This window comes from Arachis ipaensis, chromosome B08 (genome assembly GCF_000816755.2).
Source record: "Arachis ipaensis cultivar K30076 chromosome B08, Araip1.1, whole genome shotgun sequence".
Classification (NCBI taxonomy): Eukaryota; Viridiplantae; Streptophyta; class Magnoliopsida; order Fabales; family Fabaceae; genus Arachis; species Arachis ipaensis.
The window spans coordinates 69350843-69363887 of record NC_029792.2 but is presented as its reverse complement, the minus strand read 5'-3'; positions in this window follow the sequence as shown (position 1 = coordinate 69363887).

Here is a 13045-nt window from a genome sequence, read left to right as displayed (position 1 = left end):
CAGGAATTTTCTTAAGTTGAATAGATCCACCTGCAGAATGGTCCAGCGACATCTTTGATAGCTCAGACAGACCATCATAGAATATATCCAGGATGGTCCATTCTGAAAGCATGTCAGAAGGACACTTTTTGGTCAGCTCCTTGTATCTCTCCCAAGCTTCATAGAGGGATTCACCTTCCTTTTGTTTGACGGTTTGAACATTCACTCTAAGCTTACTAAGCATTTGAGGAGGAAAGAACTTGGCTAAGAAAGCTGTGACTAGCTTATCCCAAGAGTTCAGGCTATCTTTAGGTTAAGAGTCCAACCATACTCTAGCTCTGCCTCTTACAGCAAACGGGAAAAGCATAAGCCTGTAGACCTCGAGATCAACCCCATTGGTCTTAACAGTATCACAGATCTGCAAGAATTCAGTTAAGAACTGAAAAGGATCTTCAGATGGAAGTCCATGAAACTTGCAGTTCTGTTGCATCAGAGAAACTAATTGAGGTTTAAGCTCAAAGTTGTTTGCTCCAATGGCAGGAATTGAGATGCTTCTTCCATGTAAATTGGAATTTGGTGCAGTAAAGTCACCAAGCATCTTCCTTGCATTGTTATTATTTTCGGCCATATCTCCTTCTGTTTTAAAAATTTCTGTCAGATTTCCTCCAGAGAGTTGTGCTTTAGCTTCCCTTAGCTTCCTCTTCAGAGTCCTTTCAGGTTCAGGATCAGCTTCAACAAGAATATTCTTATCCTTGTTCCTGCTCATATGAAAAAGAAGAGAACACAAAAGAAAATATGGAATCCTCTATGTCATAGTATAGAGATTCCTTATGCAAGTATAAGAAAAGAAGAGTGTAAGAAGGAGAAGAGGAAAAATTCGAACACAGAGAGGAAGATTGGGTTTGAATTTTAGGTGGAAGAGAAGTGTTAGTAGATAAATAAATAAATAGAAGGAGATGAAGAAGAGAAGAATTCAAAAATTAAACAAAATAGAATAAAAATATTTAAAATTAAATTTAAAGTTCGAAAATTAAAATTGAAATTAAATTAAATTAAATTTTTTTAAAATAATTAATTAATTAAAAAGGAATTTTTGAAAAAGAGGGAAGGGATTTTCGAAAATTAGAGAGAGAATTAGTTAGGTAGTTTTGAAAAAGATAAGAATCAATTAAAAAGTCAAGTGGTTAATTGAAAAAGATTTGAAAATCAAATTTGAAAAGATAAGAAGTTAGAAAAGATTTTGAAATTGATTTTGAAAAAGATGTGATTGAAATTTATTTTGAAAAAGATTTGAAAAATAAATTTAAAAAGATTTGATTTTGAAAATTAAAGTTGATTACTTGACTAACAAGAAATTAAAAAGATATGATTCTAGAGTTTAAAGATTGAACCTTTCTTACTAGGCAAGTAACAAACTTAAAATTTTTGAATTAATCACATTAATTGTTAGCATTAATTTTGAAAATATGAAATAGAAATAAGAAAAATATTTTTGAAAATCATTTTGGTGTTTTCAAAAATTACGAAAGGAAAAATGAAAAACATTTGGTTTTTTTTTCTTTAAAAAAAGATTTGAAAAAGATAGAATTTTTTTAATTGAAAATTTGATTTGACTCATAAGAAACAACTAGATTTTTAAAATTTTTTAAAAAGTCAACTCAAATTTTCGAATTTTATGAGTGAAAAAAGGGAAAGATATTTTTTATTTTTGAATTTTTAATGATGAAAGAGAAAAACATCAAAAAGACTCAATGCATGAAAATTTTGGATCAAAACATGTGATGCATGCAAGAACACTATGAATGTCAAGATGAACACCAAGAACACTTTGAATGTCAAGATGAACACCAAGAACTTATTTTTGAAAAATTTTCAAGAAAAGAAAACATGCAAGACACCAAACTTAAAAATTTTTATTCTTTAGACATTAATAATTCAAGAATGCATATGAAAAACAAGGAAAGACACAAAACAAGAAAATATGAAGATCAAACAAGAAGACTGGCCAAGAACGACTTGAAGATCATAAAGAATGCAATGCATGAAATTTTCGAAAATAATTTTTTTTTTGAAAATTAAAAAAGATGCAATTGACACCAAACTTAAAACCTGACTCTAGACTCAAACAAGAAATACAAAAATATTATTGATTTTATGATTTTATAATTTTTTTTTGGATTTTTGAAAATTTATTTTTAGAAAAACGAAAACAAGGAAAAAATTTTTGAAAAATTTTTGAAAACTTTTTGAAAACAAAATAAAAGTTGGAACGGAAGTGTTTGTCAGGCACGCGTTCATAAGTGAGAATGATGATGAGCGTCACATAATCATCACATTCATCATGTTCTTGGGTGCGAATGAACATCTTAGAATAGGAATAAGCTTGAATTGAATAGAAAAACAATAGTACTTTGCATTAATTCATGAGAAACAGCAGAGCTCCACACCTTAATCTATGGTGTGTAGAAACTCTACCGTTGAAAATACATAAGTGAAAATAGGGTAGACATGGCCGAATGGCCAGCCTCCCTTGGAGGTCTAGAGATCTAAAATGATCAAAAGATGATCCAAAGATTCTCTGATATACAATAGTAAAAAGTCCTATTTATGCTAAACTAGTTACAAGAGTTTACAGAAATGAAGAAATGATGAAGAAATCCACTTCTGGGGCCCACTTGATGTGTGCTTGGGCTGAGCATTGAGCTTTATATGTTTAGAGGCTTCTCTTGGAGTTGAACGCCAGTTTGTAACCTGTTTCTGGCGTTTAACTCCACTTTGCAACCTGTTTCTGGCGTTTGACTCCAGAATGCAGCATGAAACTGGCGTTCAACGCCAGTTTGCATCGTCTAAACTTGGGCAAAGTATGGACTATTATATATTTCTGGAAAGCCCTGGATGTCTACTTTCCAACGCAATTAAGAGCGCGCCATTTGGAGTTATGTATCTCCAGAAAATCCACTTGGAGTTATGTATCTCCAGAATCCAACAGCATTTGTAGTCCTTCTTCAACCTCTGAATCTGATTTTTGCTCAGGTCCCTCAATTTCAGCCAGAAAATACCTGAAATCACAGAAAAATACACAAACTCATAGTAAAGTCCAGAAATGTGAATTTTAAATAAAAAATAATAAAAATATACTAAAAACTAACTAAATCATACTGAAAACTATGTAAAAACAATACCAAAAAGCGTATAAATTATCCGCTCATCAAGGGGGCTGGCCACTCGGCCATGCCTGGACCTTCATCACTTATGTATTTTCAATGGTAGAGTTTCTACACACCATAGATTAAGGTGTGGAGCTCTGCTGTTCCTCATGAATATGATGATCCGTGACACTCATCACTATTCTCAACCTATGAACGGGTGCCTGACAACCACTTCCGTTCTACCTTGGATTAAGCGTTTATCTCTTAGCCTCCATTCCGAAAGATCGGAGTCTTCGTGGTATAAGCTAGAATTATTGGTGGCCATTCTTGAGATCCAGAAAGTCTAAACCTTGTCTGCGGTATTTCGAGTAGGATCTGGGATGGGATGACTGTGATGAGCTTCAAACTCACGAGTGTTGAACGTAGTGACAGACGCAAAAGAATCATTGGATCCTATTCTAGCATGAGTGGGAACCAACAGATGATTAGTCATGCGGTGACAGCGTATTTGGACCATTTTCACTGAGAGGACGGGAAGTAGCCATTGACAACAGTGATGCCCAACATACAGCTTGCCATGGAAAGGAGTATGAAGTATTTTGGACCGAAGCTTTCACTGAAAGCTTGGCTGGCTAGTAAACCATGTCTAATTTTTAGACTGAAGCTTTAGACTAACATTGCATGATTCCTGGAATTCTTATTAAAAATTTTGAAATCCTTATTTTTATTTTTCCAATTAATTTTTGAAAAATCATAAAAAAAAATAATAAAATCATAAAAACCAAAAATTTTGTGTTTCTTGTTTGAGTCTAGTGTCAAATTTTAAGTTTGGTGTCAATTGCATATTTTTAATTTTCATTAAAATTTTTGAAAACTCATGCATGTGTTCTTCATAATCTTCAAGTTGTTCTTGATGATTTTCCTTATTTGATCTTTGCATTTTTATGTTTTGTGTCTTTTCTTGTTTTTCATATGTATTTTCAATTTGTTAGTGTCTAAACATTGAAAATTTCTAAGTTTGATGTCTTGCATGTGTGTCTTTTCTTAAAAATTTTCAAAAATAAGTTCTTGGTGTTCATCTTGACATTCAAAGTGTTCTTGGTGTTTATCTTGACATTGAAAGTGTTCTTGCATGCATCATGTGTTTTGATCTTAAATTGTCATATTTTGCATCATTTTTATGTTTTTCTCTTTCTTCATTAAAAATTCAAAAATAAAAAATATATCTTTCCTTATTTCACTCATAAATTTCGAAAATTTGAATTGATTTAGTCATAAATATTTTTAAAATTTAATTGTTTTTTATGAATCAAGTTAAATTTTCAATTTAAAAAATTCTATCTTTTTCAAATCTTTTTCAAAAATCAAATCTTTTTCCTTTTTTCTTTCATATTTTCGAAAATTTCAAATTGATTTTCAAAATCTTTTTCTTATTTTTGTTTCATATTTTTTGATTTATTGCTAGCATTCAATTTTTAGATTAAAAAATTTCCAGTTGTTACTTGCCTATTAAGAAAAGTTTCAATCTTTAAATTTTAAAATCATATCTTTTTGTTTCTTGTTAGTCAAGTAATTAACTTTAATTTTAAAAATCAAATCTTTTTAAATTTATCTTTCAAATCTTTTTCAAAATAAAGTTCAATCATATCTTTTCAACCATATCTTTTTCAAAAAAATTTCTTTCAATCATATCTTTTTCAAAACCTAATTTCAATTAACTACTTTTCTCTCTCTAATTTTTGAAAAATTCCTCACTACTTTTTCAAAATTCTTCTTAATTAACTAATTGTTTTAAATTTTAATTTAGTTTTATTTCTCTTTTTAAATTTCGAACTATAATTAATATTTAAAATAAAAACAAAAATATTTTTATTTTATTTTATTTAATTTTCAAATTCTTTCCCCTCTTCTTCTCTGTGTTCAAGTTTTTCTCTTATCCTTCTTATATTCTTCCCTTCTTCTACACACATAAAAGAATCTCTATACTGTGACATAGAGGATTCCTCTTCTTTTCTGTTCTCTTCTTTTTCATATGAGCAGGAACAGGGACCAAGACATTCTTATTGAAGCTGATCCTGAACCTGAAAGGACTCTTAAGAGGAAACTAAGAGAAGCTAAAGCATAACCCTCTGGAGAGGACCTGACAGAAATTTTTGAAAAAGAAGGAGACATGGCCGAACCCAATAATAATGGTGGAGATGCAAGGAAGATGCTTGGTGACTTTATTGCACCCTCTTCTAACTTCTATGGAAGAAGTATCTCAATTCCTGCGATTGGAGCAAACAACTTTGAGCTTAAGCCTCAATTAATTTCTCTAATGCAACAGAATTGCAAGTTTCATGGACTTCCATTGGAAGATCCTTATCAGTTCTTAGCTGAATTCTTGCAAATCTGTGACACTATCACGACCAATGTAGTTGATCCCGAGGTATACAGGCTTATGCTTTTCCCTTTTGCTATAAGAGATAGAGCTAGAACATGGTTGGATTCACAACCTAAGGAAAGCCTGAACTCTTGGGATAAGCTGGTCAGTACCTTCCTGGCCAAGTTTTTTCCACCTCAAAAGATGAGCAAGCTTAGAGTGGAAATCCAAACCTTCAGATAGAAGGAAGGAGAGTCCCTCTATGAAGCTTGGGAAAGATGTAAGCAATTGATCAAAAGGTGTCCTACTGACATGCTTCCAAAATAGAGCATCATATGTATATTCTATGATGGTCTGTCTGAGTTGTCAAAAATGTCATTGGACCATTTTGCAGGAGGATTTCTTCATCCGAAAACCCCTGCAGAAGCTCAGGAAATCATTGAAATTGTTGCAAATAACCAGTTCATGTACACCTCTGAGAGGAATCCTGTGAACAATGGGACGCCTCAGAAGAAAGGAGTTCTTGAAATTGATACTCTGAAAGCCATATTGGTTCAGAACAAAATATTGACTCAGCAAGTCAATATGATTTTTCAGAGTCTGAATGGATTGCAAGCTGCATCCAATAAGTTTCATGAATGAAACAAGGTCCTTCATTAGAAATTTGGAGGCACAGGTGGGTCAGCTGAGTAAGAAGATTACTGAAACTCCTCCCAGTACTCTCCCAAGCAATACAGAAGAAAACCCCAAGAGAGAGTGCAAGGCCATAACCATGACCAATATGGCCAAACCTGGAGAGAGTGAGGAGGACATAAGTCCCAGTGAGAAAAGCCTCATGGGACGTCCTCTGAACAGAAAGAAATTTCCCTTTGAGGAACCAAAGGAATTTGAGGCTCAAACAGAGACCATAGAGATTCTATTGAACTTCCTTCTACCATTCATGAGCTCTGATGAATATTCTTCCTCTGAAGAGGATGAAGACATCACTGAAGAGTAGGTTGCTAAGTATCTAAGAGCAATCATGAAGTTGAATGCCAAGTTATTTGGTAATGAGACTTGGGAGGATGAACCCCCTTTGTTCACCAATTAACTGAGTGCATTAATGAGGTAGACATTACCTCAGAAGAAACCGGATCCCAGAAAATTCTTCATACCTTGTACCATAGGCACCATGAGCTTTGAGAAGGCTTTGTGTGACTTGGGGTCAGGGATAAACCTCATGCCACTCTCTGTAATGGAGAAACTGGGAATCTTTGAGGTACAAGCTATAAGAATCTCACTAGAGATGGCAGACAAATTAATCAAATAGGCTTATGGACTAGTAGTGGACATGCTAGTAAAGGTTGAAGGCCTTTACATCCCTGCTGATTTCATAATCCTAGACACTGGGAAGGATGAGGATGAATCCATCATCCTTGGCAGACCCTTCCTAGCCACAGCAAAAGGTGTGATTGATGTTGACAGAGGAGAGTTGGTCCTTCAGTTGAATGAGGACTACCTTGTATTCAAGACTCAAGGTTCTCCTTCTGTAACCATGGAGAGGAAGCATGAAAAGCTTCTCTCAATACAGAGTCAAACAAAACCCCCACATTCAAACTCTAAGTTTGGTGTTGAGAGGCCCCAACTCTGCTCTAATTATCTGTGAGGCTCTATGAGAGCTCACTGTCAAGCTATTAACATTAAAGAAGCGCTTGTTGGGAGGCAACCCAATGTTATTTAATTATATCTTTTTATTTTCTATTGCTATTTTATGTTTTCTTTACGTTGATGATCATGTGAAGTCACAAAAACAACTGAAAAATAAAAAACAGAATGAAAAAAAATAGCTCACCCTGGAGGAAGAGCTTACTGGCGTTTAAACGCCAGTAAGAAGCAGCAGACTGGCGTTTAACGCCAGAAAAAAGCATCAAGCTGGCATTAAACGCCAGAAACAAGCACCAAACTAGCGTTTAACGCCAGAACAGAGTATCTACTTGGTGTTTAACGCCAGAAATGGGAGAAAAGCTGGTGTTAAACGCCAAAAACAAGCAGCAACCTGGCGTTTAATGCCAGAAGTGCAATCTAAGGGCGTTTTGCACGCCCTAAATGGAGCAGGGATGTTAAGTCCTTGACCCCTCAGGATCTGTGGACCCCACAGGATCCCCACCTACCCCACCTCTTCTTCTCTCCTCTTCACACCTTTTCACAACACTCTTCCCCAAATACCCTTCACCAATCACATCCAGAACTCTTCCCCTCCATCTCCTCCATTTTTTTCTTCTTCTACTATTTTCCTTCTTCTTTTGCTCGAGAACAAGCAAACATTTTAAGTTTGGTGTGGTAAAAGTATTGCTTTTATTTTTCCATAACCATTAATGGCACCTAAGGCCAAAGAAACCTCAAGAAAGAGGAAAGGGATGGCAATTGGTTCCACCTCTAAGTCATGGGAGATGGAGAGATTCATCTCAAAGGTCCATCAAGACCACTTCTATGAAGTTGTGGCTAAGAAAAAGGTGATCCCTGAGGTCCCTTTTAAGCTCAAAAAAGAAGAATATCCAGAGATCCGACAAGAGATTAGAAGAAGAGGATGGGAAGTACTCTCCAATCCTATTCAATAAGTCAGAATCTTAATGGTTCAAGAGTTCTATGCAAACAAATGGATCACTAGGAACAATGATCAAAGTATGAACCCAAATCCAAAAAATTGGCTTACAATGGTTCGGGGTAGATACTTAGATTTCAGTCCAAAAAATGTAAGGTTGGCGTTCAACTTGCCAATGATGCAAGAAAACGCACACCCCTACACTAGAAGGGTCAACTTTGATCAAAGGTTGGACCAAGTCCTCATGGACATATGTGTGGAAGGAGCTCAATGGAAAGTTGACTCAAGAAGCAAGCCGGTTCAATTGAGAAGATCGGACCTTAAGCCTGTGGCTAGAGGATGGTTGGAGTTCATCCAACGTTCTATCATTCCTACTAGCAACCGATCCGAAGTAACTGTGGATCGGGCCATCATGATCCATAGTATCATGATTGGGGAGGAAGTAGAAGTTCATGAGATTATACCTCAAGAACTCTACAAGGTGGCTGACAAGTCCTCCACTTTGGCAAGGTTAGCCTTTCCTCACCTTATTTGTCACCTCTGTAATTCAGCTGGAATTGACATAGAGGGAGACATCCTCATTGATGAGGACAAGCCCATCACTAAAAAGAGGATGGAGCAAACAAGAGAGCCCATTTATGGACCTCAACAAGAGCATGATGAAATCCCTTATCATGAAATCCCTGAGATGCCTCAAGGGATGCACTTTCCTCCTCAAAACTATTGGGGGCAAATTAACACCTCCCTAGGGGAATTAAGTTCCAACATGGAACAACTAAGGATGGAGCACCAAGAGTACTCCATCATTCTCCATGAGATTAGAGAAGATCAAAGAGCTATGAGGAAGGAGCAACAAAGGCAAGGAAAAGACATAGAGGAGCTCAATAACACCATTGGTTCTTCAAGAGGAAGAAGACTCCACCCTCACTAAGGTGGACCCGTTCCTTAATCTCCTTGTTCTTATTTTTCTGTTTTTCGATTTTTGAGCCTTATGTTTTATTTATGTTTGTGTCCTTATTACATGATCATTCATGTATAGTGTCTATGCCTTAAAGCTATGAATGTCCTATGAATCCATCACTTTTCTTAAATGAAAAATGTTCTAAAAACAAAAGAATAAGAAGTACATGATTTCGAATTAATCCTTGAGCTTAGTTTAGTTATTTTGATGTGGTGGCAACACTTTTTGTTTTCTGAATGAATGCTTGAACAATGCATATTTTTTTTTATGAATGTTAAATTTGTTGGCTCTCGAAAGAATGATAAAAAAGAGAAATGTTATTGATAATCTGAAAAATCATAAAATTGATTCTTGAAGCAAGAAAAAGCAGTGAATACAAAAGCTTGCAGAAAAAAAAAGAAAAAAAAAGGTGGGCGAAAGAAAAGAGAAAGAAAAAAAAAAGCAAGCAGAAAAAGCCAATAACCCTTTAAACCAAAAGGCAAGGGTAAAAAGGATCCAAGGCTTTGAGCATCAGTGGATAAGAGGGCCCAAAGGAAAAAAATCCTGGCCTAAGCGGCTAAACCAAGCAGTCCCTAACCATGTGCTTGTGGCGTGAAGGTGTCAAGTGAAAAGCTTGAGACTGAGCGGTTAAAGTCGAGGTCCAAAGAAAAAAAAAAAAGAGTGTGCTTAAGAACCCTGAACACCTCTAATTGGAGAATTTAGCAAAGCTGAGTCACAATCTGAAAAGGTTCACCCAGTTTTGTGTCTGTGGCATTTATGTATCCGGTGGTAATACTGGAAAACAAAGTTCTTAGGGCCACGGCCAAGACTCAAAAAGTAGCTGTGTTCAAGAATCAACATACTGAACTAGGAGAATCAATAACACCATCTGAATTCTAAGTTCTTATAGATGCCAATCATTCTGAACTTCAAAGGATAAAGTGAGATGCCAAAACTGTTCAGAGGCAAAAAGCTACTAGCCCCGCTCATCTAAATTGGAGCTAAGTTTCATTGATATTTTGGAATTTATAGTATATTCTCTTCTTTTTATCCTAATTGATTTACAGTTGCTTGGGGACAAGCAACAATTTAAGTTTGGTGTTGTGATGAGCGGATAATTTATACGCTTTTTGGCATTGTTTTTACATAGTTTTTAGTATGATTTAGTTAGTTTTTAGTATATTTTTATTAATTTTTAAATAAAATCACATTTCTAGACTTTACTATGAGTTTGTGTGTTTTTCTGTGATTTCAGGTAATTTCTGACTGAAATTGAGGGACTTGAGCAAAAATCTGATTCAGAGGCTGAAGAAGGACTGCAGATGCTGCTGGATTCTGACCTCTCTGCACTCGAAATGGATTTTCTTGAGCTACAGAAACCCAATTGGTGCGCTCTTAATTGCGTTGGAAATTAGCATCCAGGGCTTTCTAGCAATATATAATAGTCCATACTTTTCCCGAGTTTTTCTAACGCAAACTGGCGTTCAAACGCCAACTTCCTACCTTATTCTGGAGTTAAACGCTAGAAACAGGTTGCAAACCAGAGTTAAACGCCAGAAATAGGCTATTGTTTTCTTATTCAATTCAAGCTTATTCCTATTCTAAGATATTCGCTTGCACTTCAACATGATGAATATGATGATCCGTGACACTCATCACTATTCTCAACCTATGAACGGTTGCCTGACAACCACTTCCGTTCTACCTTGGATTGAGCGTTTATCTCTTAGTCTCCATTCCAAAAGATTGGAGTCTTCGTGGTATAAGCTAGAATTATTGGTGGCCATTCTTGAGATCTGGAAAGTCTAAACCTTGTCTGTGGTATTTCGAGTAGGATCTGGGATGGGATGACTGTGACGAGCTTCAAACTCACGAGTGTTGGGCGCAATGACAGACGCAAAAGAATCATTGGATCCTATTCCAGCATGAGTGGGAACCAACAGATGATTAGTCGTGCGGTGACAGTGCATTTGGACCATTTTCACTGAGAGGACGGGAAGTAGCCATTGACAACAGTGATGCCCAACATACAGCTTGCCATGGAAAGGAGTATGAATGATTGGATGAAAGCAGTAGGAAAGTAGAGGTTCAGAAGGAACAAAAGCATCTCCATACGCTTATCTGAAATTCTCACCAATGAATTGCATAAGTATCTCTATCCTATTTTATATTTTCTAACATTGCATGATTCCTGGAATTCTTATTAAAAATTTTGAAATCCTTATTTTTCTTTTTCCAATTAATTTTCGAAAAATCACAAAAAAAAATAATAAAATCATAAAAACCAAAAATTTTGTGTTTCTTGTTTGAGTCTAGTGTCAAATTTTAAGTTTGGTGTCAATTGCATATTTTTAATTTTCATTAAAATTTTCGAAAACTCATGCATGTGTTCTTCATAATCTTCAAGTTGTTCTTGATGATTTTCCTTATTTGATCTTTGCATTTTTATGTTTTGTGTCTTTTCTTGTTTTTCATTTATATTTTCAATTTGTTAGTGTCTAAACATTGAAAATTTCTAAGTTTGGTGTCTTGCATATGTGTTTTTTCTTAAAAATTTTCAAAAATAAGTTCTTGGTGTTCATCTTGACATTCAAAGTGTTCTTGGTGTTCATCTTGACATTGAAAGTGTTCTTGCATGCATCATGTGTTTTGATCTTAAATTGTCATATTTTGCATCATTTTTATGTTTTTCTCTTTCTTCATTAAAAATTCAAAAATCAAAAATATATCTTTCCTTATTTCACTCAAAAATTTCGAAAATTTGAATTGATTTAGACATAAATATTTTTAAAATTTAATTGTTTCTTATGAATCAAGTCAAATTTTTAATTTAAAAAATTCTATCTTTTTCAAATCTTTTTCAAAAATCAAATCTTTTTCATTTTTTCTTTCATATTTTCGAAAATTTCAAATTGATTTTCAAAATCTTTTTCTTATTTTTGTTTCATATTTTTTGATTTATTGCTAGCATTCAATTTTTAGATTCAAAAATTTCCTATTGTTGCTTGCCTATTAAGAAAAGTTTCAATCTTTAAATTTTAAAATCATATCTTTTTGTTTCTTGTTAGTCAAGTAATTAACTTTAATTTTAAAAATCAAATCTTTTTAAATTTATCTTTCAAATCTTTTTCAAAATAAAGTTCAATCATATCTTTTCAATCATATCTTTTTCAAACAAATCTCTTTCAATCATATCTTTTTCAAAACTTAATTTCAATTAACTACTTTTCTCTCTCTAATTTTCGAAAAATTCCTCACTACTTTTTCAAAATTCTTCTTAATTAACTAATTATTTTAAATTTTAATTTAGTTTTATTTCTCTTTTTAAATTTTGAACTATAATTAATATTTAAAATAAAAATAAAAATATTTTTATTTTATTTTATTTAATTTTCGAATTCTTCCCCCTCTTCTTCTCTGTGTTCGAGTTTTTCTCTTATCCTTCTTATATTCTTCCCTTCTTCTACTCACATAAAAGAATCTCTATACTGTGACATAGAGGATTCCTCTTCTTTTCTGTTCTCTTCTTTTTCATATGAGTAGGAACAGGGACAAAGACATTCTTATTGAAGCTGATCCCGAACCTGAAAGGACTCTTAAGAGGAAACTAAGAGAAGCTAAAGCACAACCCTCTGGAGAGGACCTGACAGAAATTTTTGAAAAAGAAGGAGACATGGCCGAACCCAATAACAATGGTGGAGATGCAAGGAAGATGCTTGGTGACTTTATTGCACCCTCTTCTAACTTCTATGGAAGAAGTATCTCAATTCCTGCCATTGGAGCAAACAACTTTAAGCTTAAGCCTCAATTAGTGTCTCTAATGCAACAGAATTGCAAGTTTCATGGACTTCCATTGGAAGATCCTTATCAGTTCTTAGCTGAATTCTTGCAAATCTGTGACACTGTCAAGACCAATGTAGTTGATCCCGAGGTCTACAGGCTTATGCTTTTCCCTTTTGCTATAAGAGACAGAGCTAGAACATGGTTGGATTCACAACCTAAGGAAAGCCTGAACTCTTGGGATAAGCTGGTCA